Raw genomic sequence first — 19,919 nt, 5'->3', positions numbered from 1 at the left:
GACCTGCCCGTCTTTGGACTGTGGGAGGAAACCGGAGCAAACCCACGCAGACTCTGGGAGAATGTGCAAACTCGACACGGAATCGACTCCCGACAGTTGGAATCGAGCCTGGGTCCCTAGTAGCGCTGTTAGGCAGCAGTGAGAACCACTGAGCGACTCGTCGGGCGGAATGGCCTGTTTCCAAACTGGAGAGATCCTATGCTTCTGTGATTTCTGTCCAGACATAATTGGGAATTGTCATTCGCTCGCTTGGAGTGACTGGGGTCAGCGATCTCAAAGTTAAATCCGTCAACACACACAGCCCCGTTCTTTGCCTGCAGAAAAAAGAAGTTTGTGGATTTCAACTCAACGCTGTAAGTGACAAAAACAGAAGTTGCAGGAAAAGCTCAACAGGTTTGAGAGGAGACAGGTGTCTGTCACTTCAGGGTAATGACCTTGGTGTTTCAGACATCAATTCCCAAGCTCTTGATTGACAAAAACAGCAGCAAGCGGTCAGACCAACAGGGTTTTTTCTGAGCTCGATCGTTCATCCGGTGGTTGGAGGGTGAATGCTCGTGCTGCCAAAGGAGCCGCTTGGACCACAAACTGGCGTGGAGCGATTCCAACAAAGTGCTCCTCAGTCTCATCCCGAGCGTTGAAACAGAGTCGGCTCTGGCCGGGCCGGGCAGCACGGATGACGAGGCCCCAGTGAGATTTGAACTCACGACCCCTGGTTTACAAGACCAGTGCTCTAACCGCTGAGATATGGAGCCGGGTGGCGCTGCGTTCAGCGCTCGCGGCTGATTGGTTCACACTGGCTGACTCAAAGCGCTTGGGACACAGGTTCCAATCGACCCTCGCGTCACCGTCTGTGCAGTTTGAACATTCTGCCCGCGCGTGGGTTTGCTCCGGCTGCTCCGGTTACCGCTCTCAGTACAAAGATGTGTAGCGTTTGCGGGATTGGCCATGCTTCATTGTCCCATTGTGTCCGGTGATTGTGCGGGCCCGGAAGGGTGGATTAGTCAGCATTCAATGGAGAATGATGCAGTGTGCGCAATGGATCTGGGTCGATTGCTCTCTGCAGGGTCGGTGTTGACGAGATTAGAATAAATTAGATTGGCTACAGTGTGGAAACAGGCCCTTCAGCCCAACAAGTCCACATCGATCCTCTGAAGAGTAACCCGCCCAGACCCGTTTCTCACTGAATAATGCATCGATGACAATTTAGAATGGCCAATTCACTCGACCTGCCCGTCTTTGGACTGTGGGAGGAAACCCGAGCAAACCCACGCAGACTCTGGGAGAATGTGCAAACTCGACACGGAATCGACTCCCGACAGTTGGAATCGAGCCTGGGTCCCTAGTAGCGCTGTCAGGCAGCAGTGAGAACCACTGAGCGACTCGTCGGGCGGAATGGCCTGTTTCCAAACTGGAGAGATCCTATGCTTCTGTGATTTCTGTCCAGACATAATTGGGAATTGTCATTCGCTCGCTTGGAGTGACTGGGGTCAGCGATCTCAAAGTTAAATCCGTCAACACACACAGCCCCGTTCTTTGCCTGCAGAAAAAAGAAGTTTGTGGATTTCAACTCAACGCTGTAAGTGACAAAAACAGAAGTTGCAGGAAAAGCTCAACAGGTTTGAGAGGAGACAGGTGTCTGTCACTTCAGGGTAATGACCTTGGTGTTTCAGACATCAATTCCCAAGCTCTTGATTGACAAAAACAGCAGCAAGCTGTCAGACCAACAGGGTTTTTTCTGAGCTCGACTCGTTCATCCGGTGGTTGGGGGGTGAACGCTCGTGCTGCCAAAGGAGCCGCTTGGAGCACAAACTGGCGTGGAGCGATTCCAACAAAGTGCTCCTCAGTCTGAAACCCGAGCGTTGAAGCAGAGTCGGCTCTGGCCGGGTCGGGCAGCACGGATGACGAGGCCCCAGGGAGATTTGAACTCACGACCCCTGGTTTACAAAACCAGTGCTCTAACCGCTGAGCTATGGAGCCGGGTGGCGCTGCGCTCGGCGCTCGCGGCTGATTGGTTCACACTGGCTGACTCAAAGCGCTTGGGACACAGGTTCCAATCGACCCTCGCGTCACCGTCTGTGCAGTTTGAACATTCTGCCCGCGCGTGGGTTTGCTCCGGCTGCTCCGGTTACCGCTCTCAGTACAAAGATGTGTAGCGTTTGCGGGATTGGCCATGCTTCATTGTCCCATTGTGTCCGGTGATTGTGCGGGCCCGGAAGGGTGGATTAGTCAGCATTCAATGGAGAATGATGCAGTGTGCGCAATGGATCTGGGTCGATTGCTCTCTGCAGGGTCGGTGTTGACGAGATTAGAATAAATTAGATTGGCTACAGTGTGGAAACAGGCCCTTCAGCCCAACAAGTCCACATCGATCCTCTGAAGAGTAACCCGCCCAGACCCGTTTCTCACTGAATAATGCATCGATGACAATTTAGAATGGCCAATTCACTCGACCTGCCCGTCTTTGGACTGTGGGAGGAAACCCGAGCAAACCCACGCAGACTCTGGGAGAATGTGCAAACTCGACACGGAATCGACTCCCGACAGTTGGAATCGAGCCTGGGTCCCTAGTAGCGCTGTCAGGCAGCAGTGAGAACCACTGAGCGACTCGTCGGGCGGAATGGCCTGTTTCCAAACTGGAGAGATCCTATGCTTCTGTGATTTCTGTCCAGACATAATTGGGAATTGTCATTCGCTCGCTTGGAGTGACTGGGGTCAGCGATCTCAAAGTTAAATCCGTCAACACACACAGCCCCGTTCTTTGCCTGCAGAAAAAAGAAGTTTGTGGATTTCAACTCAACGCTGTAAGTGACAAAAACAGAAGTTGCAGGAAAAGCTCAACAGGTTTGAGAGGAGACAGGTGTCTGTCACTTCAGGGCAATGACCTTGGTGTTTCAGACATCAATTCCCAAGCTCTTGATTGACAAAAACAGCAGCAAGCTGTCAGACCAACAGGGTTTTTTCTGAGCTCGACTCGTTCATCCGGTGGTTGGAGGGTGAACGCTCGTGCTGCCAAAGGAGCCGCTTGGACCACAAACTGGCGTGGAGCGATTCCAACAAAGTGCTCCTCAGTCTCATCCCGAGCGTTGAAACAGAGTCGGCTTTGGTCGGGTCGGGCAGCACGGTTGACGAGGCCCCAGTGAGATTGGAACTCACGACCCCTGGTTTACAAGACCAGTGCTCTAACCGCTGAGCTATGGAGCCGGGGGGCGCCGCGCTTAGCGCTCGCGGCTGATTGGTTCACACTGGCTGACTCAAAGCGCTTGGGACACAGGTTCCAATCGACCCTCGCGTCACCGTCTGTGCAGTTTGAACATTCTGCCCGCGCGTGGGTTTGCTCCGGCTGCTCCTGTTACCGCTCTCAGTACAAAGATGTGTAGCGTTTGCGGGATTGGCCATGCTTCATTGTCCCATTGTGTCCGGTGATTGTGCGGGCCCGGAAGGGTGGATTAGTCAGCATTCAATGGAGAATGATGCAGTGTGCGCAATGGATCTGGGTCGATTGCTCTCTGCAGGGTCGGTGTTGACGAGATTAGAATAAATTAGATTGGCTACAGTGTGGAAACAGGCCCTTCAGCCCAACAAGTCCACATCGATCCTCTGAAGAGTAACCCGCCCAGACCCGTTTCTCACTGAATAATGCATCGATGACAATTTAGAATGGCCAATTCACTCGACCTGCCCGTCTTTGGACTGTGGGAGGAAACCGGAGCAAACCCACGCAGACTCTGGGAGAATGTGCAAACTCGACACGGAATCGACTCCCGACAGTTGGAATCGAGCCTGGGTCCCTAGTAGCGCTGTCAGGCAGCAGTGAGAACCACTGAGCGACTCGTCGGGCGGAATGGCCTGTTTCCAAACTGGAGAGATCCTATGCTTCTGTGATTTCTGTCCAGACATAATTGGGAATTGTCATTCGCTCGCTTGGAGTGACTGGGGTCAGCGATCTCAAAGTTAAATCCGTCAACACACACAGCCCCGTTCTTTGCCTGCAGAAAAAAGAAGTTTGTGGATTTCAACTCAACGCTGTAAGTGACAAAAACAGAAGTTGCAGGAAAAGCTCAACAGGTTTGAGAGGAGACAGGTGTCTGTCACTTCAGGGCAATGACCTTGGTGTTTCAGACATCAATTCCCAAGCTCTTGATTGACAAAAACAGCAGCAAGCGGTCAGACCAACAGGGTTTTTTCTGAGCTCGACTCGTTCATCCGGTGGTTGGAGGGTGAACGCTCGTGCTGCCAAAGGAGCCGCTTGGACCACAAACTGGCGTGGAGCGATTCCAACAAAGTGCTCCTCAGTCTCATCCCGAGCGTTGAAACAGAGTCGGCTTTGGTCGGGTCGGGCAGCACGGTTGACGAGGCCCCAGTGAGATTTGAACTCACGACCCCTGGTTTACAAGACCAGTGCTCTAACCGCTGAGCTATGGAGCCGGGTGGCGCCGCGCTTAGCGCTCGCGGCTGATTGGTTCACACTGGCTGACTCAAAGCGCTTGGGACACAGGTTCCAATCGACCCTCGCGTCACCGTCTGTGCAGTTTGAACATTCTGCCCGCGCGTGGGTTTGCTCCGGCTGCTCCGGTTACCGCTCTCAGTACAAAGATGTGTAGCGTTTGCGGGATTGGCCATGCTTCATTGTCCCATTGTGTCCGGTGATTGTGCGGGCCCGGAAGGGTGGATTAGTCAGCATTCAATGGAGAATGATGCAGTGTGCGCAATGGATCTGGGTCGATTGCTCTCTGCAGGGTCGGTGTTGACGAGATTAGAATAAATTAGATTGGCTACAGTGTGGAAACAGGCCCTTCAGCCCAACAAGTCCACATCGATCCTCTGAAGAGTAACCCGCCCAGACCCGTTTCTCACTGAATAATGCATCGATGACAATTTAGAATGGCCAATTCACTCGACCTGCCCGTCTTTGGACTGTGGGAGGAAACCGGAGCAAACCCACGCAGACTCTGGGAGAATGTGCAAACTCGACACGGAATCGACTCCCGACAGTTGGAATCGAGCCTGGGTCCCTAGTAGCGCTGTCAGGCAGCAGTGAGAACCACTGAGCGACTCGTCGGGCGGAATGGCCTGTTTCCAAACTGGAGAGATCCTATGCTTCTGTGATTTCTGTCCAGACATAATTGGGAATTGTCATTCGCTCGCTTGGAGTGACTGGGGTCAGCGATCTCAAAGTTAAATCCGTCAACACACACAGCCCCGTTCTTTGCCTGCAGAAAAAAGAAGTTTGTGGATTTCAACTCAACGCTGTAAGTGACAAAAACAGAAGTTGCAGGAAAAGCTCAACAGGTTTGAGAGGAGACAGGTGTCTGTCACTTCAGGGCAATGACCTTGGTGTTTCAGACATCAATTCCCAAGCTCTTGATTGACAAAAACAGCAGCAAGCTGTCAGACCAACAGGGTTTTTTCTGAGCTCGACTCGTTCATCCGGTGGTTGGAGGGTGAACGCTCGTGCTGCCAAAGGAGCCGCTTGGACCACAAACTGGCGTGGAGCGATTCCAACAAAGTGCTCCTCAGTCTCATCCCGAGCGTTGAAACAGAGTCGGCTTTGGTCGGGTCGGGCAGCACGGTTGACGAGGCCCCAGTGAGACTTGAACTCACGACCCCTGGTTTACAAGACCAGTGCTCTAACCGCTGAGCTATGGAGCCGGGTGGCGCCGCGCTAAGCGCTCGCGGCTGATTGGTTCACACTGGCTGACTCAAAGCGCTTGGGACACAGGTTCCAATCGACCCTCGCATCACCGTCTGTGCAGTTTGAACATTCTGCCCGCGCGTGGGTTTGCTCCGGCTGCTCCGGTTACCGCTCTCAGTACAAAGATGTGTAGTGTTTGCGGGATTGGCCATGCTTCATTGTCCCATTGTGTCCGGTGATTGTGCGGGCCCGGAAGGGTGGATTAGTCAGCATTCAATGGAGAATGATGCAGTGTGCGCAATGGATCTGGGTCGATTGCTCTCTGCAGGGTCGGTGTTGACGAGATTAGAATAAATTAGATTGGCTACAGTGTGGAAACAGGCCCTTCAGCCCAACAAGTCCACATCGATCCTCTGAAGAGTAACCCGCCCAGACCCGTTTCTCACTGAATAATGCATCGATGACAATTTAGAATGGCCAATTCACTCGACCTGCCCGTCTTTGGACTGTGGGAGGAAACCGGAGCAAACCCACGCAGACTCTGGGAGAATGTGCAAACTCGACACGGAATCGACTCCCGACAGTTGGAATCGAGCCTGGGTCCCTAGTAGCGCTGTTAGGCAGCAGTGAGAACCACTGAGCGACTCGTCGGGCGGAATGGCCTGTTTCCAAACTGGAGAGATCCTATGCTTCTGTGATTTCTGTCCAGACATAATTGGGAATTGTCATTCGCTCGCTTGGAGTGACTGGGGTCAGCGATCTCAAAGTTAAATCCGTCAACACACACAGCCCCGTTCTTTGCCTGCAGAAAAAAGAAGTTTGTGGATTTCAACTCAACGCTGTAAGTGACAAAAAAAGACGTTGCAGGAAAAGCTCAACAGGTTTGAGAGGAGACAGGTGTCTGTCACTTCAGGGTAATGACCTTGGTGTTTCAGACATCAATTCCCAAGCTCTTGATTGACAAAAACAGCAGCAAGCGGTCAGACCAACAGGGTTTTTTCTGAGCTCGACTCGTTCATCCGGTGGTTGGAGGGTGAATGCTCGTGCTGCCAAAGGAGCCGCTTGGACCACAAACTGGCGTGGAGCGATTCCAACAAAGTGCTCCTCAGTCTCATCCCGAGCGTTGAAACAGAGTCGGCTCTGGCCGGGCCGGGCAGCACGGATGACGAGGCCCCAGTGAGATTTGAACTCACGACCCCTGGTTTACAAGACCAGTGCTCTAACCGCTGAGCTATGGAGCCAGGTGGCGCTGCGTTCAGCGCTCGCGGCTGATTGGTTCACACTGGCTGACTCAAAGCGCTTGGGACACAGGTTCCAATCGACCCTCGCGTCACCGTCTGTGCAGTTTGAACATTCTGCCCGCGCGTGGGTTTGCTCCGGCTGCTCCGGTTACCGCTCTCAGTACAAAGATGTGTAGCGTTTGCGGGATTGGCCATGCTTCATTGTCCCATTGTGTCCGGTGATTGTGCGGGCCCGGAAGGGTGGATTAGTCAGCATTCAATGGAGAATGATGCAGTGTGCGCAATGGATCTGGGTCGATTGCTCTCTGCAGGGTCGGTGTTGACGAGATTAGAATAAATTAGATTGGCTACAGTGTGGAAACAGGCCCTTCAGCCCAACAAGTCCACATCGATCCTCTGAAGAGTAACCCGCCCAGACCCGTTTCTCACTGAATAATGCATCGATGACAATTTAGAATGGCCAATTCACTCGACCTGCCCGTCTTTGGACTGTGGGAGGAAACCGGAGCAAACCCACGCAGACTCTGGGAGAATGTGCAAACTCGACACGGAATCGACTCCCGACAGTTGGAATCGAGCCTGGGTCCCTAGTAGCGCTGTCAGGCAGCAGTGAGAACCACTGAGCGACTCGTCGGGCGGAATGGCCTGTTTCCAAACTGGAGAGATCCTATGCTTCTGTGATTTCTGTCCAGACATAATTGGGAATTGTCATTCGCTCGCTTGGAGTGACTGGGGTCAGCGATCTCAAAGTTAAATCCGTCAACACACACAGCCCCGTTCTTTGCCTGCAGAAAAAAGAAGTTTGTGGATTTCAACTCAACGCTGTAAGTGACAAAAACAGAAGTTGCAGGAAAAGCTCAACAGGTTTGAGAGGAGACAGGTGTCTGTCACTTCAGGGTAATGACCTTGGTGTTTCAGACATCAATTCCCAAGCTCTTGATTGACAAAAACAGCAGCAAGCTGTCAGACCAACAGGGTTTTTTCTGAGCTCGACTCGTTCATCCGGTGGTTGGGGGGTGAACGCTCGTGCTGCCAAAGGAGCCGCTTGGACCACAAACTGGCGTGGAGCGATTCCAACAAAGTGCTCCTCAGTCTCAAACCCGAGCGTTGAAACAGAGTCGGCTCTGGCCGGGTCGGGCAGCACGGATGACGAGGCCCCAGTGAGATTTGAACTCACGACCCCTGGTTTACAAAACCAGTGCTCTAACCGCTGAGCTATGGAGCCGGGTGGCGCTGCGCTCAGCGCTCGCGGCTGATTGGTTCACACTGGCTGACTCAAAGCGCTTGGGACACAGGTTCCAATCGACCCTCGCGTCACCGTCTGTGCAGTTTGAACATTCTGCCCGCGCGTGGGTTTGCTCCGGCTGCTCCGGTTACCGCTCTCAGTACAAAGATGTGTAGCGTTTGCGGGATTGGCCATGCTTCATTGTCCCATTGTGTCCGGTGATTGTGCGGGCCCGGAAGGGTGGATTAGTCAGCATTCAATGGAGAATGATGCAGTGTGCGCAATGGATCTGGGTCGATTGCTCTCTGCAGGGTCGGTGTTGACGAGATTAGAATAAATTAGATTGGCTACAGTGTGGAAACAGGCCCTTCAGCCCAACAAGTCCACATCGATCCTCTGAAGAGTAACCCGCCCAGACCCGTTTCTCACTGAATAATGCATCGATGACAATTTAGAATGGCCAATTCACTCGACCTGCCCGTCTTTGGACTGTGGGAGGAAACCCGAGCAAACCCACGCAGACTCTGGGAGAATGTGCAAACTCGACACGGAATCGACTCCCGACAGTTGGAATCGAGCCTGGGTCCCTAGTAGCGCTGTCAGGCAGCAGTGAGAACCACTGAGCGACTCGTCGGGCGGAATGGCCTGTTTCCAAACTGGAGAGATCCTATGCTTCTGTGATTTCTGTCCAGACATAATTGGAAATTGTCATTCGCTCGCTTGGAGTGACTGGGGTCAGCGATCTCAAAGTTAAATCCGTCAACACACACAGCCCCGTTCTTTGCCTGCAGAAAAAAGAAGTTTGTGGATTTCAACTCAACGCTGTAAGTGACAAAAACAGAAGTTGCAGGAAAAGCTCAACAGGTTTGAGAGGAGACAGGTGTCTGTCACTTCAGGGTAATGACCTTGGTGTTTCAGACATCAATTCCCAAGCTCTTGATTGACAAAAACAGCAGCAAGCTGTCAGACCAACAGGGTTTTTTCTGAGCTCGACTCGTTCATCCGGTGGTTGGGGGGTGAACGCTCGTGCTGCCAAAGGAGCCGCTTGGACCACAAACTGGCGTGGAGCGATTCCAACAAAGTGCTCCTCAGTCTCAAACCCGAGCGTTGAAACAGAGTCGGCTCTGGCCGGGTCGGGCAGCACGGATGACGAGGCCCCAGTGAGATTTGAACTCACGACCCCTGGTTTACAAAACCAGTGCTCTAACCGCTGAGCTATGGAGCCGGGTGGCGCTGCGCTCAGCGCTCGCGGCTGATTGGTTCACACTGGCTGACTCAAAGCGCTTGGGACACAGGTTCCAATCGACCCTCGCGTCACCGTCTGTGCAGTTTGAACATTCTGCCCGCGCGTGGGTTTGCTCCGGCTGCTCCGGTTACCGCTCTCAGTACAAAGATGTGTAGCGTTTGCGGGATTGGCCATGCTTCATTGTCCCATTGTGTCCGGTGATTGTGCGGGCCCGGAAGGGTGGATTAGTCAGCATTCAATGGAGAATGATGCAGTGTGCGCAATGGATCTGGGTCGATTGCTCTCTGCAGGGTCGGTGTTGACGAGATTAGAATAAATTAGATTGGCTACAGTGTGGAAACAGGCCCTTCAGCCCAACAAGTCCACATCGATCCTCTGAAGAGTAACCCGCCCAGACCCGTTTCTCACTGAATAATGCATCGATGACAATTTAGAATGGCCAATTCACTCGACCTGCCCGTCTTTGGACTGTGGGAGGAAACCCGAGCAAACCCACGCAGACTCTGGGAGAATGTGCAAACTCGACACGGAATCGACTCCCGACAGTTGGAATCGAGCCTGGGTCCCTAGTAGCGCTGTCAGGCAGCAGTGAGAACCACTGAGCGACTCGTCGGGCGGAATGGCCTGTTTCCAAACTGGAGAGATCCTATGCTTCTGTGATTTCTGTCCAGACATAATTGGGAATTGTCATTCGCTCGCTTGGAGTGACTGGGGTCAGCGATCTCAAAGTTAAATCCGTCAACACACACAGCCCCGTTCTTTGCCTGCAGAAAAAAGAAGTTTGTGGATTTCAACTCAACGCTGTAAGTGACAAAAACAGAAGTTGCAGGAAAAGCTCAACAGGTTTGAGAGGAGACAGGTGTCTGTCACTTCAGGGCAATGACCTTGGTGTTTCAGACATCAATTCCCAAGCTCTTGATTGACAAAAACAGCAGCAAGCTGTCAGACCAACAGGGTTTTTTCTGAGCTCGACTCGTTCATCCGGTGGTTGGAGGGTGAACGCTCGTGCTGCCAAAGGAGCCGCTTGGACCACAAACTGGCGTGGAGCGATTCCAACAAAGTGCTCCTCAGTCTCATCCCGAGCGTTGAAACAGAGTCGGCTTTGGTCGGGTCGGGCAGCACGGTTGACGAGGCCCCAGTGAGATTTGAACTCACGACCCCTGGTTTACAAGACCAGTGCTCTAACCGCTGAGCTATGGAGCCGGGTGGCGCCGCGCTTAGCGCTCGCGGCTGATTGGTTCACACTGGCTGACTCAAAGCGCTTGGGACACAGGTTCCAATCGACCCTCGCGTCACCGTCTGTGCAGTTTGAACATTCTGCCCGCGCGTGGGTTTGCTCCGGCTGCTCCGGTTACCGCTCTCAGTACAAAGATGTGTAGCGTTTGCGGGATTGGCCATGCTTCATTGTCCCATTGTGTCCGGTGATTGTGCGGGCCCGGAAGGGTGGATTAGTCAGCATTCAATGGAGAATGATGCAGTGTGCGCAATGGATCTGGGTCGATTGCTCTCTGCAGGGTCGGTGTTGACGAGATTAGAATAAATTAGATTGGCTACAGTGTGGAAACAGGCCCTTCAGCCCAACAAGTCCACATCGATCCTCTGAAGAGTAACCCGCCCAGACCCGTTTCTCACTGAATAATGCATCGATGACAATTTAGAATGGCCAATTCACTCGACCTGCCCGTCTTTGGACTGTGGGAGGAAACCGGAGCAAACCCACGCAGACTCTGGGAGAATGTGCAAACTCGACACGGAATCGACTCCCGACAGTTGGAATCGAGCCTGGGTCCCTAGTAGCGCTGTCAGGCAGCAGTGAGAACCACTGAGCGACTCGTCGGGCGGAATGGCCTGTTTCCAAACTGGAGAGATCCTATGCTTCTGTGATTTCTGTCCAGACATAATTGGGAATTGTCATTCGCTCGCTTGGAGTGACTGGGGTCAGCGATCTCAAAGTTAAATCCGTCAACACACACAGCCCCGTTCTTTGCCTGCAGAAAAAAGAAGTTTGTGGATTTCAACTCAACGCTGTAAGTGACAAAAACAGAAGTTGCAGGAAAAGCTCAACAGGTTTGAGAGGAGACAGGTGTCTGTCACTTCAGGGCAATGACCTTGGTGTTTCAGACATCAATTCCCAAGCTCTTGATTGACAAAAACAGCAGCAAGCTGTCCGACCAACAGGGTTTTTTCTGAGCTCGACTCGTTCATCCGGTGGTTGGAGGGTGAACGCTCGTGCTGCCAAAGGAGCCGCTTGGACCACAAACTGGCGTGGAGCGATTCCAACAAAGTGCTCCTCAGTCTCATCCCGAGCGTTGAAACAGAGTCGGCTTTGGTCGGGTCGGGCAGCACGGTTGACGAGGCCCCAGTGAGATTTGAACTCACGACCCCTGGTTTACAAGACCAGTGCTCTAACCGCTGAGCTATGGAGCCGGGTGGCGCCTCGCTTAGCGCTCGCGGCTGATTGGTTCACACTGGCTGACTCAAAGCGCTTGGGACACAGGTTCCAATCGACCCTCGCGTCACCGTCTGTGCAGTTTGAACATTCTGCCCGCGCGTGGGTTTGCTCCGGCTGCTCCGGTTACCGCTCTCAGTACAAAGATGTGTAGCGTTTGCGGGATTGGCCATGCTTCATTGTCCCATTGTGTCCGGTGATTGTGCGGGCCCGGAAGGGTGGATTAGTCAGCATTCAATGGAGAATGATGCAGTGTGCGCAATGGATCTGGGTCGATTGCTCTCTGCAGGGTCGGTGTTGACGAGATTAGAATAAATTAGATTGGCTACAGTGTGGAAACAGGCCCTTCAGCCCAACAAGTCCACATCGATCCTCTGAAGAGTAACCCGCCCAGACCCGTTTCTCACTGAATAATGCATCGATGACAATTTAGAATGGCCAATTCACTCGACCTGCCCGTCTTTGGACTGTGGGAGGAAACCCGAGCAAACCCACGCAGACTCTGGGAGAATGTGCAAACTCGACACGGAATCGACTCCCGACAGTTGGAATCGAGCCTGGGTCCCTAGTAGCGCTGTCAGGCAGCAGTGAGAACCACTGAGCGACTCGTCGGGCGGAATGGCCTGTTTCCAAACTGGAGAGATCCTATGCTTCTGTGATTTCTGTCCAGACATAATTGGGAATTGTCATTCGCTCGCTTGGAGTGACTGGGGTCAGCGATCTCAAAGTTAAATCCGTCAACACACACAGCCCCGTTCTTTGCCTGCAGAAAAAAGAAGTTTGTGGATTTCAACTCAACGCTGTAAGTGACAAAAACAGAAGTTGCAGGAAAAGCTCAACAGGTTTGAGAGGAGACAGGTGTCTGTCACTTCAGGGTAATGACCTTGGTGTTTCAGACATCAATTCCCAAGCTCTTGATTGACAAAAACAGCAGCAAGCTGTCAGACCAACAGGGTTTTTTCTGAGCTCGACTCGTTCATCCGGTGGTTGGGGGGTGAACGCTCGTGCTGCCAAAGGAGCCGCTTGGACCACAAACTGGCGTGGAGCGATTCCAACAAAGTGCTCCTCAGTCTCAAACCCGAGCGTTGAAACAGAGTCGGCTCTGGCCGGGTCGGGCAGCACGGATGACGAGGCCCCAGTGAGATTTGAACTCACGACCCCTGGTTTACAAAACCAGTGCTCTAACCGCTGAGCTATGGAGCCGGGTGGCGCTGCGCTCAGCGCTCGCGGCTGATTGGTTCACACTGGCTGACTCAAAGCGCTTGGGACACAGGTTCCAATCGACCCTCGCGTCACCGTCTGTGCAGTTTGAACATTCTGCCCGCGCGTGGGTTTGCTCCGGCTGCTCCGGTTACCGCTCTCAGTACAAAGATGTGTAGCGTTTGCGGGATTGGCCATGCTTCATTGTCCCATTGTGTCCGGTGATTGTGCGGGCCCGGAAGGGTGGATTAGTCAGCATTCAATGGAGAATGATGCAGTGTGCGCAATGGATCTGGGTCGATTGCTCTCTGCAGGGTCGGTGTTGACGAGATTAGAATAAATTAGATTGGCTACAGTGTGGAAACAGGCCCTTCAGCCCAACAAGTCCACATCGATCCTCTGAAGAGTAACCCGCCCAGACCCGTTTCTCACTGAATAATGCATCGATGACAATTTAGAATGGCCAATTCACTCGACCTGCCCGTCTTTGGACTGTGGGAGGAAACCGGAGCAAACCCACGCAGACTCTGGGAGAATGTGCAAACTCGACACGGAATCGACTCCCGACAGTTGGAATCGAGCCTGGGTCCCTAGTAGCGCTGTCAGGCAGCAGTGAGAACCACTGAGCGACTCGTCGGGCGGAATGGCCTGTTTCCAAACTGGAGAGATCCTATGCTTCTGTGATTTCTGTCCAGACATAATTGGGAATTGTCATTCGCTCGCTTGGAGTGACTGGGGTCAGCGATCTCAAAGTTAAATCCGTCAACACACACAGCCCCGTTCTTTGCCTGCAGAAATAAGAAGTTTGTGGATTTCAACTCAACGCTGTAAGTGACAAAAACAGAAGTTGCAGGAAAAGCTCAACAGGTTTGAGAGGAGACAGGTGTCTGTCACTTCAGGGCAATGACCTTGGTGTTTCAGACATCAATTCCCAAGCTCTTGATTGACAAAAACAGCAGCAAGCTGTCAGACCAACAGGGTTTTTTCTGAGCTCGACTCGTTCATCCGGTGGTTGGAGGGTGAACGCTCGTGCTGCCAAAGGAGCCGCTTGGACCACAAACTGGCGTGGAGCGATTCCAACAAAGTGCTCCTCAGTCTCATCCCGAGCGTTGAAACAGAGTCGGCTTTGGTCGGGTCGGGCAGCACGGTTGACGAGGCCCCAGTGAGATTTGAACTCACGACCCCTGGTTTACAAGACCAGTGCTCTAACCGCTGAGCTATGGAGCCGGGTGGCGCCGCGCTCAGCGCTCGCGGCTGATTGGTTCACACTGGCTGACTCAAAGCGCTTGGGACACAGGTTCCAATCGACCCTCGCGTCACCGTCTGTGCAGTTTGAACATTCTGCCCGCGCGTGGGTTTGCTCCGGCTGCTCCGGTTACCGCTCTCAGTACAAAGATGTGTAGCGTTTGCGGGATTGGCCATGCTTCATTGTCCCATTGTGTCCGGTGATTGTGCGGGCCCGGAAGGGTGGATTAGTCAGCATTCAATGGAGAATGATGCAGTGTGCGCAATGGATCTGGGTCGATTGCTCTCTGCAGGGTCGGTGTTGACGAGATTAGAATAAATTAGATTGGCTACAGTGTGGAAACAGGCCCTTCAGCCCAACAAGTCCACATCGATCCTCTGAAGAGTAACCCGCCCAGACCCGTTTCTCACTGAATAATGCATCGATGACAATTTAGAATGGCCAATTCACTCGACCTGCCCGTCTTTGGACTGTGGGAGGAAACCGGAGCAAACCCACGCAGACTCTGGGAGAATGTGCAAACTCGACACGGAATCGACTCCCGACAGTTGGAATCGAGCCTGGGTCCCTAGTAGCGCTGTTAGGCAGCAGTGAGAACCACTGAGCGACTCGTCGGGCGGAATGGCCTGTTTCCAAACTGGAGAGATCCTATGCTTCTGTGATTTCTGTCCAGACATAATTGGGAATTGTCATTCGCTCGCTTGGAGTGACTGGGGTCAGCGATCTCAAAGTTAAATCCGTCAACACACACAGCCCCGTTCTTTGCCTGCAGAAAAAAGAAGTTTGTGGATTTCAACTCAACGCTGTAAGTGACAAAAACAGAAGTTGCAGGAAAAGCTCAACAGGTTTGAGAGGAGACAGGTGTCTGTCACTTCAGGGTAATGACCTTGGTGTTTCAGACATCAATTCCCAAGCTCTTGATTGACAAAAACAGCAGCAAGCTGTCAGACCAACAGGGTTTTTTCTGAGCTCGACTCGTTCATCCGGTGGTTGGAGGGTGAACGCTCGTGCTGCCAAAGGAGCCGCTTGGACCACAAACTGGCGTGGAGCGATTCCAACAAAGTGCACCTCAGTCTCAAACCCGAGCGTTGAAACAGAGTCGGCTCTGGCCGGGTCGGGCAGCACGGATGACGAGGCCCCAGTGAGATTTGAACTCACGACCCCTGGTTTACAAAACCAGTGCTCTAACCGCTGAGCTATGGAGCCGGGTGGCGCTGCGCTCAGCGCTCGCGGCTGATTGGTTCACACTGGCTGACTCAAAGCGCTTGGGACACAGGTTCCAATCGACCCTCGCGTCACCGTCTGTGCAGTTTGAACATTCTGCCCGCGCGTGGGTTTGCTCCGGCTGCTCCGGTTACCGCTCTCAGTACAAAGATGTGTAGCGTTTGCGGGATTGGCCATGCTTCATTGTCCCATTGTGTCCGGTGATTGTGCGGGCCCGGAAGGGTGGATTAGTCAGCATTCAATGGAGAATGATGCAGTGTGCGCAATGGATCTGGGTCGATTGCTCTCTGCAGGGTCGGTGTTGACGAGATTAGAATAAATTAGATTGGCTACAGTGTGGAAACAGGCCCTTCAGCCCAACAAGTCCACATCGATCCTCTGAAGAGTAACCCGCCCAGACCCGTTTCTCACTGAATAATGCATCGATGACAATTTAGAATGGCCAATTCACTCGACCTGCCCGTCTTTGGACTGTGGGAGGAAACCCGAGCAAACCCACGCAGACTCTGGGAGAATGTGCAAACTCGACACGGAATCGACTCCCGACAGTTGGAATCGAGCCTGGGTCCCTAGTAGCGCTGTTAGGCAGCAGTGAGAACCACTGAGCGACTCGTCGGGCGGAATGGCCTGTTTCCAAACTGGAGAGATCCTATGCTTCTGTGATTTCTGTCCAGACATAATTGGGAATTGTCATTCGCTCGCTTGGAGTGACTGGGGTCAGCGATCTCAAAGTTAAATCCGTCAACACACACAGCCCCGTTCTTTGCCTGCAGAAAAAAGAAGTTTGTGGATTTCAACTCAACGCTGTAAGTGACAAAAACAGAAGTTGCAGGAAAAGCTCAACAGGTTTGAGAGGAGACAGGTGTCTGTCACTTCAGGGCAATGACCTTGGTGTTTCAGACATCAATTCCCAAGCTCTTGATTGACAAAAACAGCAGCAAGCTGTCAGACCAACAGGGTTTTTTCTGAGCTCGACTCGTTCATCCGGTGGTTGGAGGGTGAACGCTCGTGCTGCCAAAGGAGCCGCTTGGACCACAAACTGGCGTGGAGCGATTCCAACAAAGTGCTCCTCAGTCTCATCCCGAGCGTTGAAACAGAGTCGGCTTTGGTCGGGTCGGGCAGCACGGTTGACGAGGCCCCAGTGAGATTTGAACTCACGACCCCTGGTTTACAAGACCAGTGCTCTAACCGCTGAGCTATGGAGCCGGGTGGCGCCGCGCTCAGCGCTCGCGGCTGATTGGTTCACACTGGCTGACTCAAAGCGCTTGGGACACAGGTTCCAATCGACCCTCGCGTCACCGTCTGTGCAGTTTGAACATTCTGCCCGCGCGTGGGTTTGCTCCGGCTGCTCCGGTTACCGCTCTCAGTACAAAGATGTGTAGCGTTTGCGGGATTGGCCATGCTTCATTGTCCCATTGTGTCCGGTGATTGTGCGGGCCCGGAAGGGTGGATTAGTCAGCATTCAATGGAGAATGATGCAGTGTGCGCAATGGATCTGGGTCGATTGCTCTCTGCAGGGTCGGTGTTGACGAGATTAGAATAAATTAGATTGGCTACAGTGTGGAAACAGGCCCTTCAGCCCAACAAGTCCACATCGATCCTCTGAAGAGTAACCCGCCCAGACCCGTTTCTCACTGAATAATGCATCGATGACAATTTAGAATGGCCAATTCACTCGACCTGCCCGTCTTTGGACTGTGGGAGGAAACCCGAGCAAACCCACGCAGACTCTGGGAGAATGTGCAAACTCGACACGGAATCGACTCCCGACAGTTGGAATCGAGCCTGGGTCCCTAGTAGCGCTGTCAGGCAGCAGTGAGAACCACTGAGCGACTCGTCGGGCGGAATGGCCTGTTTCCAAACTGGAGAGATCCTATGCTTCTGTGATTTCTGTCCAGACATAATTGGGAATTGTCATTCGCTCGCTTGGAGTGACTGGGGTCAGCGATCTCAAAGTTAAATCCGTCAACACACACAGCCCCGTTCTTTGCCTGCAGAAAAAAGAAGTTTGTGGATTTCAACTCAACGCTGTAAGTGACAAAAACAGAAGTTGCAGGAAAAGCTCAACAGGTTTGAGAGGAGACAGGTGTCTGTCACTTCAGGGCAATGACCTTGGTGTTTCAGACATCAATTCCCAAGCTCTTGATTGACAAAAACAGCAGCAAGCTGTCAGACCAACAGGGTTTTTTCTGAGCTCGACTCGTTCATCCGGTGGTTGGAGGGTGAACGCTCGTGCTGCCAAAGGAGCCGCTTGGACCACAAACTGGCGTGGAGCGATTCCAACAAAGTGCTCCTCAGTCTCATCCCGAGCGTTGAAACAGAGTCGGCTTTGGTCGGGTCGGGCAGCACGGTTGACGAGGCCCCCGTGAGATTTGAACTCACGACCCCTGGTTTACAAGACCAGTGCTCTAACCGCTGAGCTATGGAGCCGGGTGGCGCCGCGCTTAGCGCTCGCGGCTGATTGGTTCACACTGGCTGACTCAAAGCGCTTGGGACACAGGTTCCAATCGACCCTCGCGTCACCGTCTGTGCAGTTTGAACATTCTGCCCGCGCGTGGGTTTGCTCCGGCTGCTCCGGTTACCGCTCTCAGTACAAAGATGTGTAGCGTTTGCGGGATTGGCCATGCTTCATTGTCCCATTGTGTCCGGTGATTGTGCGGGCCCGGAAGGGTGGATTAGTCAGCATTCAATGGAGAATGATGCAGTGTGCGCAATGGATCTGGGTCGATTGCTCTCTGCAGGGTCGGTGTTGACGAGATTAGAATAAATTAGATTGGCTACAGTGTGGAAACAGGCCCTTCAGCCCAACAAGTCCACATCGATCCTCTGAAGAGTAACCCGCCCAGACCCGTTTCTCACTGAATAATGCATCGATGACAATTTAGAATGGCCAATTCACTCGACCTGCCCGTCTTTGGACTGTGGGAGGAAACCGGAGCAAACCCACGCAGACTCTGGGAGAATGTGCAAACTCGACACGGAATCGACTCCCGACAGTTGGAATCGAGCCTGGGTCCCTAGTAGCGCTGTTAGGCAGCAGTGAGAACCACTGAGCGACTCGTCGGGCGGAATGGCCTGTTTCCAAACTGGAGAGATCCTATGCTTCTGTGATTTCTGTCCAGACATAATTGGGAATTGTCATTCGCTCGCTTGGAGTGACTGGGGTCAGCGATCTCAAAGTTAAATCCGTCAACACACACAGCCCCGTTCTTTGCCTGCAGAAAAAAGAAGTTTGTGGATTTCAACTCAACGCTGTAAGTGACAAAAACAGAAGTTGCAGGAAAAGCTCAACAGGTTTGAGAGGAGACAGGTGTCTGTCACTTCAGGGCAATGACCTTGGTGTTTCAGACATCAATTCCCAAGCTCTTGATTGACAAAAACAGCAGCAAGCGGTCAGACCAACAGGGTTTTTTCTGAGCTCGACTCGTTCATCCGGTGGTTGGAGGGTGAATGCTCGTGCTGCCAAAGGAGCCGCTTGGACCACAAACTGGCGTGGAGCGATTCCAACAAAGTGCTCCTCAGTCTCATCCCGAGCGTTGAAACAGAGTCGGCTTTGGTCGGGTCGGGCAGCACGGTTGACGAGGCCCCAGTGAGATTTGAACTCACGACCCCTGGTTTACAAGACCAGTGCTCTAACCGCTGAGCTATGGAGCCGGGTGGCGCCGCGCTCAGCGCTCGCGGCTGATTGGTTCACACTGGCTGACTCAAAGCGCTTGGGACACAGGTTCCAATCGACCCTCGCGTCACCGTCTGTGCAGTTTGAACATTCTGCCCGCGCGTGGGTTTGCTCCGGCTGCTCCGGTTACCGCTCTCAGTACAAAGATGTGTAGCGTTTGCGGGATTGGCCATGCTTCATTGTCCCATTGTGTCCGGTGATTGTGCGGGCCCGGAAGGGTGGATTAGTCAGCATTCAATGGAGAATGATGCAGTGTGCGCAATGGATCTGGGTCGATTGCTCTCTGCAGGGTCGGTGTTGACGAGATTAGAATAAATTAGATTGGCTACAGTGTGGAAACAGGCCCTTCAGCCCAACAAGTCCACATCGATCCTCTGAAGAGTAACCCGCCCAGACCCGTTTCTCACTGAATAATGCATCGATGACAATTTAGAATGGCCAATTCACTCGACCTGCCCGTCTTTGGACTGTGGGAGGAAACCCGAGCAAACCCACGCAGACTCTGGGAGAATGTGCAAACTCGACACGGAATCGACTCCCGACAGTTGGAATCGAGCCTGGGTCCCTAGTAGCGCTGTTAGGCAGCAGTGAGAACCACTGAGCGACTCGTCGGGCGGAATGGCCTGTTTCCAAACTGGAGAGATCCTATGCTTCTGTGATTTCTGTCCAGACATAATTGGGAATTGTCATTCGCTCGCTTGGAGTGACTGGGGTCAGCGATCTCAAAGTTAAATCCGTCAACACACACAGCCCCGTTCTTTGCCTGCAGAAAAAAGAAGT

At 53.0% G+C, this 19,919-nt stretch overlaps 16 non-coding genes across 16 annotated transcripts; all 16 read right to left on the bottom strand.

The window, feature by feature from the left end:
• Positions 1-679: 679 nt before the first annotated feature.
• trnat-ugu (transfer RNA threonine (anticodon UGU)) lies at positions 680-752 on the bottom strand. The gene has a single exon. It is a non-coding gene; the product is annotated as a tRNA-Thr (tRNA).
• Positions 753-1,904: 1,152 nt separating this feature from the next.
• On the bottom strand, positions 1,905-1,977 carry trnat-ugu (transfer RNA threonine (anticodon UGU)). Its single transcript has one exon. It is a non-coding gene; the product is annotated as a tRNA-Thr (tRNA).
• A 1,151-nt stretch (positions 1,978-3,128) lies between these two features.
• Positions 3,129-3,201, bottom strand: trnat-ugu (transfer RNA threonine (anticodon UGU)). Its single transcript has one exon. It is a non-coding gene; the product is annotated as a tRNA-Thr (tRNA).
• Positions 3,202-4,352: 1,151 nt separating this feature from the next.
• On the bottom strand, positions 4,353-4,425 carry trnat-ugu (transfer RNA threonine (anticodon UGU)). The gene has a single exon. It is a non-coding gene; the product is annotated as a tRNA-Thr (tRNA).
• A 1,151-nt stretch (positions 4,426-5,576) lies between these two features.
• On the bottom strand, positions 5,577-5,649 carry trnat-ugu (transfer RNA threonine (anticodon UGU)). Its single transcript has one exon. It is a non-coding gene; the product is annotated as a tRNA-Thr (tRNA).
• A 1,151-nt stretch (positions 5,650-6,800) lies between these two features.
• Positions 6,801-6,873, bottom strand: trnat-ugu (transfer RNA threonine (anticodon UGU)). The gene has a single exon. It is a non-coding gene; the product is annotated as a tRNA-Thr (tRNA).
• Positions 6,874-8,025: 1,152 nt separating this feature from the next.
• Positions 8,026-8,098, bottom strand: trnat-ugu (transfer RNA threonine (anticodon UGU)). Its single transcript has one exon. It is a non-coding gene; the product is annotated as a tRNA-Thr (tRNA).
• Positions 8,099-9,250: 1,152 nt separating this feature from the next.
• Positions 9,251-9,323, bottom strand: trnat-ugu (transfer RNA threonine (anticodon UGU)). Its single transcript has one exon. It is a non-coding gene; the product is annotated as a tRNA-Thr (tRNA).
• A 1,151-nt stretch (positions 9,324-10,474) lies between these two features.
• trnat-ugu (transfer RNA threonine (anticodon UGU)) lies at positions 10,475-10,547 on the bottom strand. The gene has a single exon. It is a non-coding gene; the product is annotated as a tRNA-Thr (tRNA).
• Positions 10,548-11,698: 1,151 nt separating this feature from the next.
• On the bottom strand, positions 11,699-11,771 carry trnat-ugu (transfer RNA threonine (anticodon UGU)). Its single transcript has one exon. It is a non-coding gene; the product is annotated as a tRNA-Thr (tRNA).
• Positions 11,772-12,923: 1,152 nt separating this feature from the next.
• Positions 12,924-12,996, bottom strand: trnat-ugu (transfer RNA threonine (anticodon UGU)). Its single transcript has one exon. It is a non-coding gene; the product is annotated as a tRNA-Thr (tRNA).
• Positions 12,997-14,147: 1,151 nt separating this feature from the next.
• Positions 14,148-14,220, bottom strand: trnat-ugu (transfer RNA threonine (anticodon UGU)). Its single transcript has one exon. It is a non-coding gene; the product is annotated as a tRNA-Thr (tRNA).
• A 1,152-nt stretch (positions 14,221-15,372) lies between these two features.
• On the bottom strand, positions 15,373-15,445 carry trnat-ugu (transfer RNA threonine (anticodon UGU)). Its single transcript has one exon. It is a non-coding gene; the product is annotated as a tRNA-Thr (tRNA).
• A 1,151-nt stretch (positions 15,446-16,596) lies between these two features.
• Positions 16,597-16,669, bottom strand: trnat-ugu (transfer RNA threonine (anticodon UGU)). The gene has a single exon. It is a non-coding gene; the product is annotated as a tRNA-Thr (tRNA).
• A 1,151-nt stretch (positions 16,670-17,820) lies between these two features.
• trnat-ugu (transfer RNA threonine (anticodon UGU)) lies at positions 17,821-17,893 on the bottom strand. Its single transcript has one exon. It is a non-coding gene; the product is annotated as a tRNA-Thr (tRNA).
• A 1,151-nt stretch (positions 17,894-19,044) lies between these two features.
• trnat-ugu (transfer RNA threonine (anticodon UGU)) lies at positions 19,045-19,117 on the bottom strand. The gene has a single exon. It is a non-coding gene; the product is annotated as a tRNA-Thr (tRNA).
• Between the last annotated feature and the right edge of the window lie 802 nt (positions 19,118-19,919).

Source organism: Chiloscyllium punctatum, chromosome 34, assembly GCF_047496795.1.
Source record: "Chiloscyllium punctatum isolate Juve2018m chromosome 34, sChiPun1.3, whole genome shotgun sequence".
In the NCBI taxonomy this organism is placed as follows: Eukaryota; Metazoa; Chordata; class Chondrichthyes; order Orectolobiformes; family Hemiscylliidae; genus Chiloscyllium; species Chiloscyllium punctatum.
This window is presented reverse-complemented; position numbering and strand designations above follow the sequence as displayed.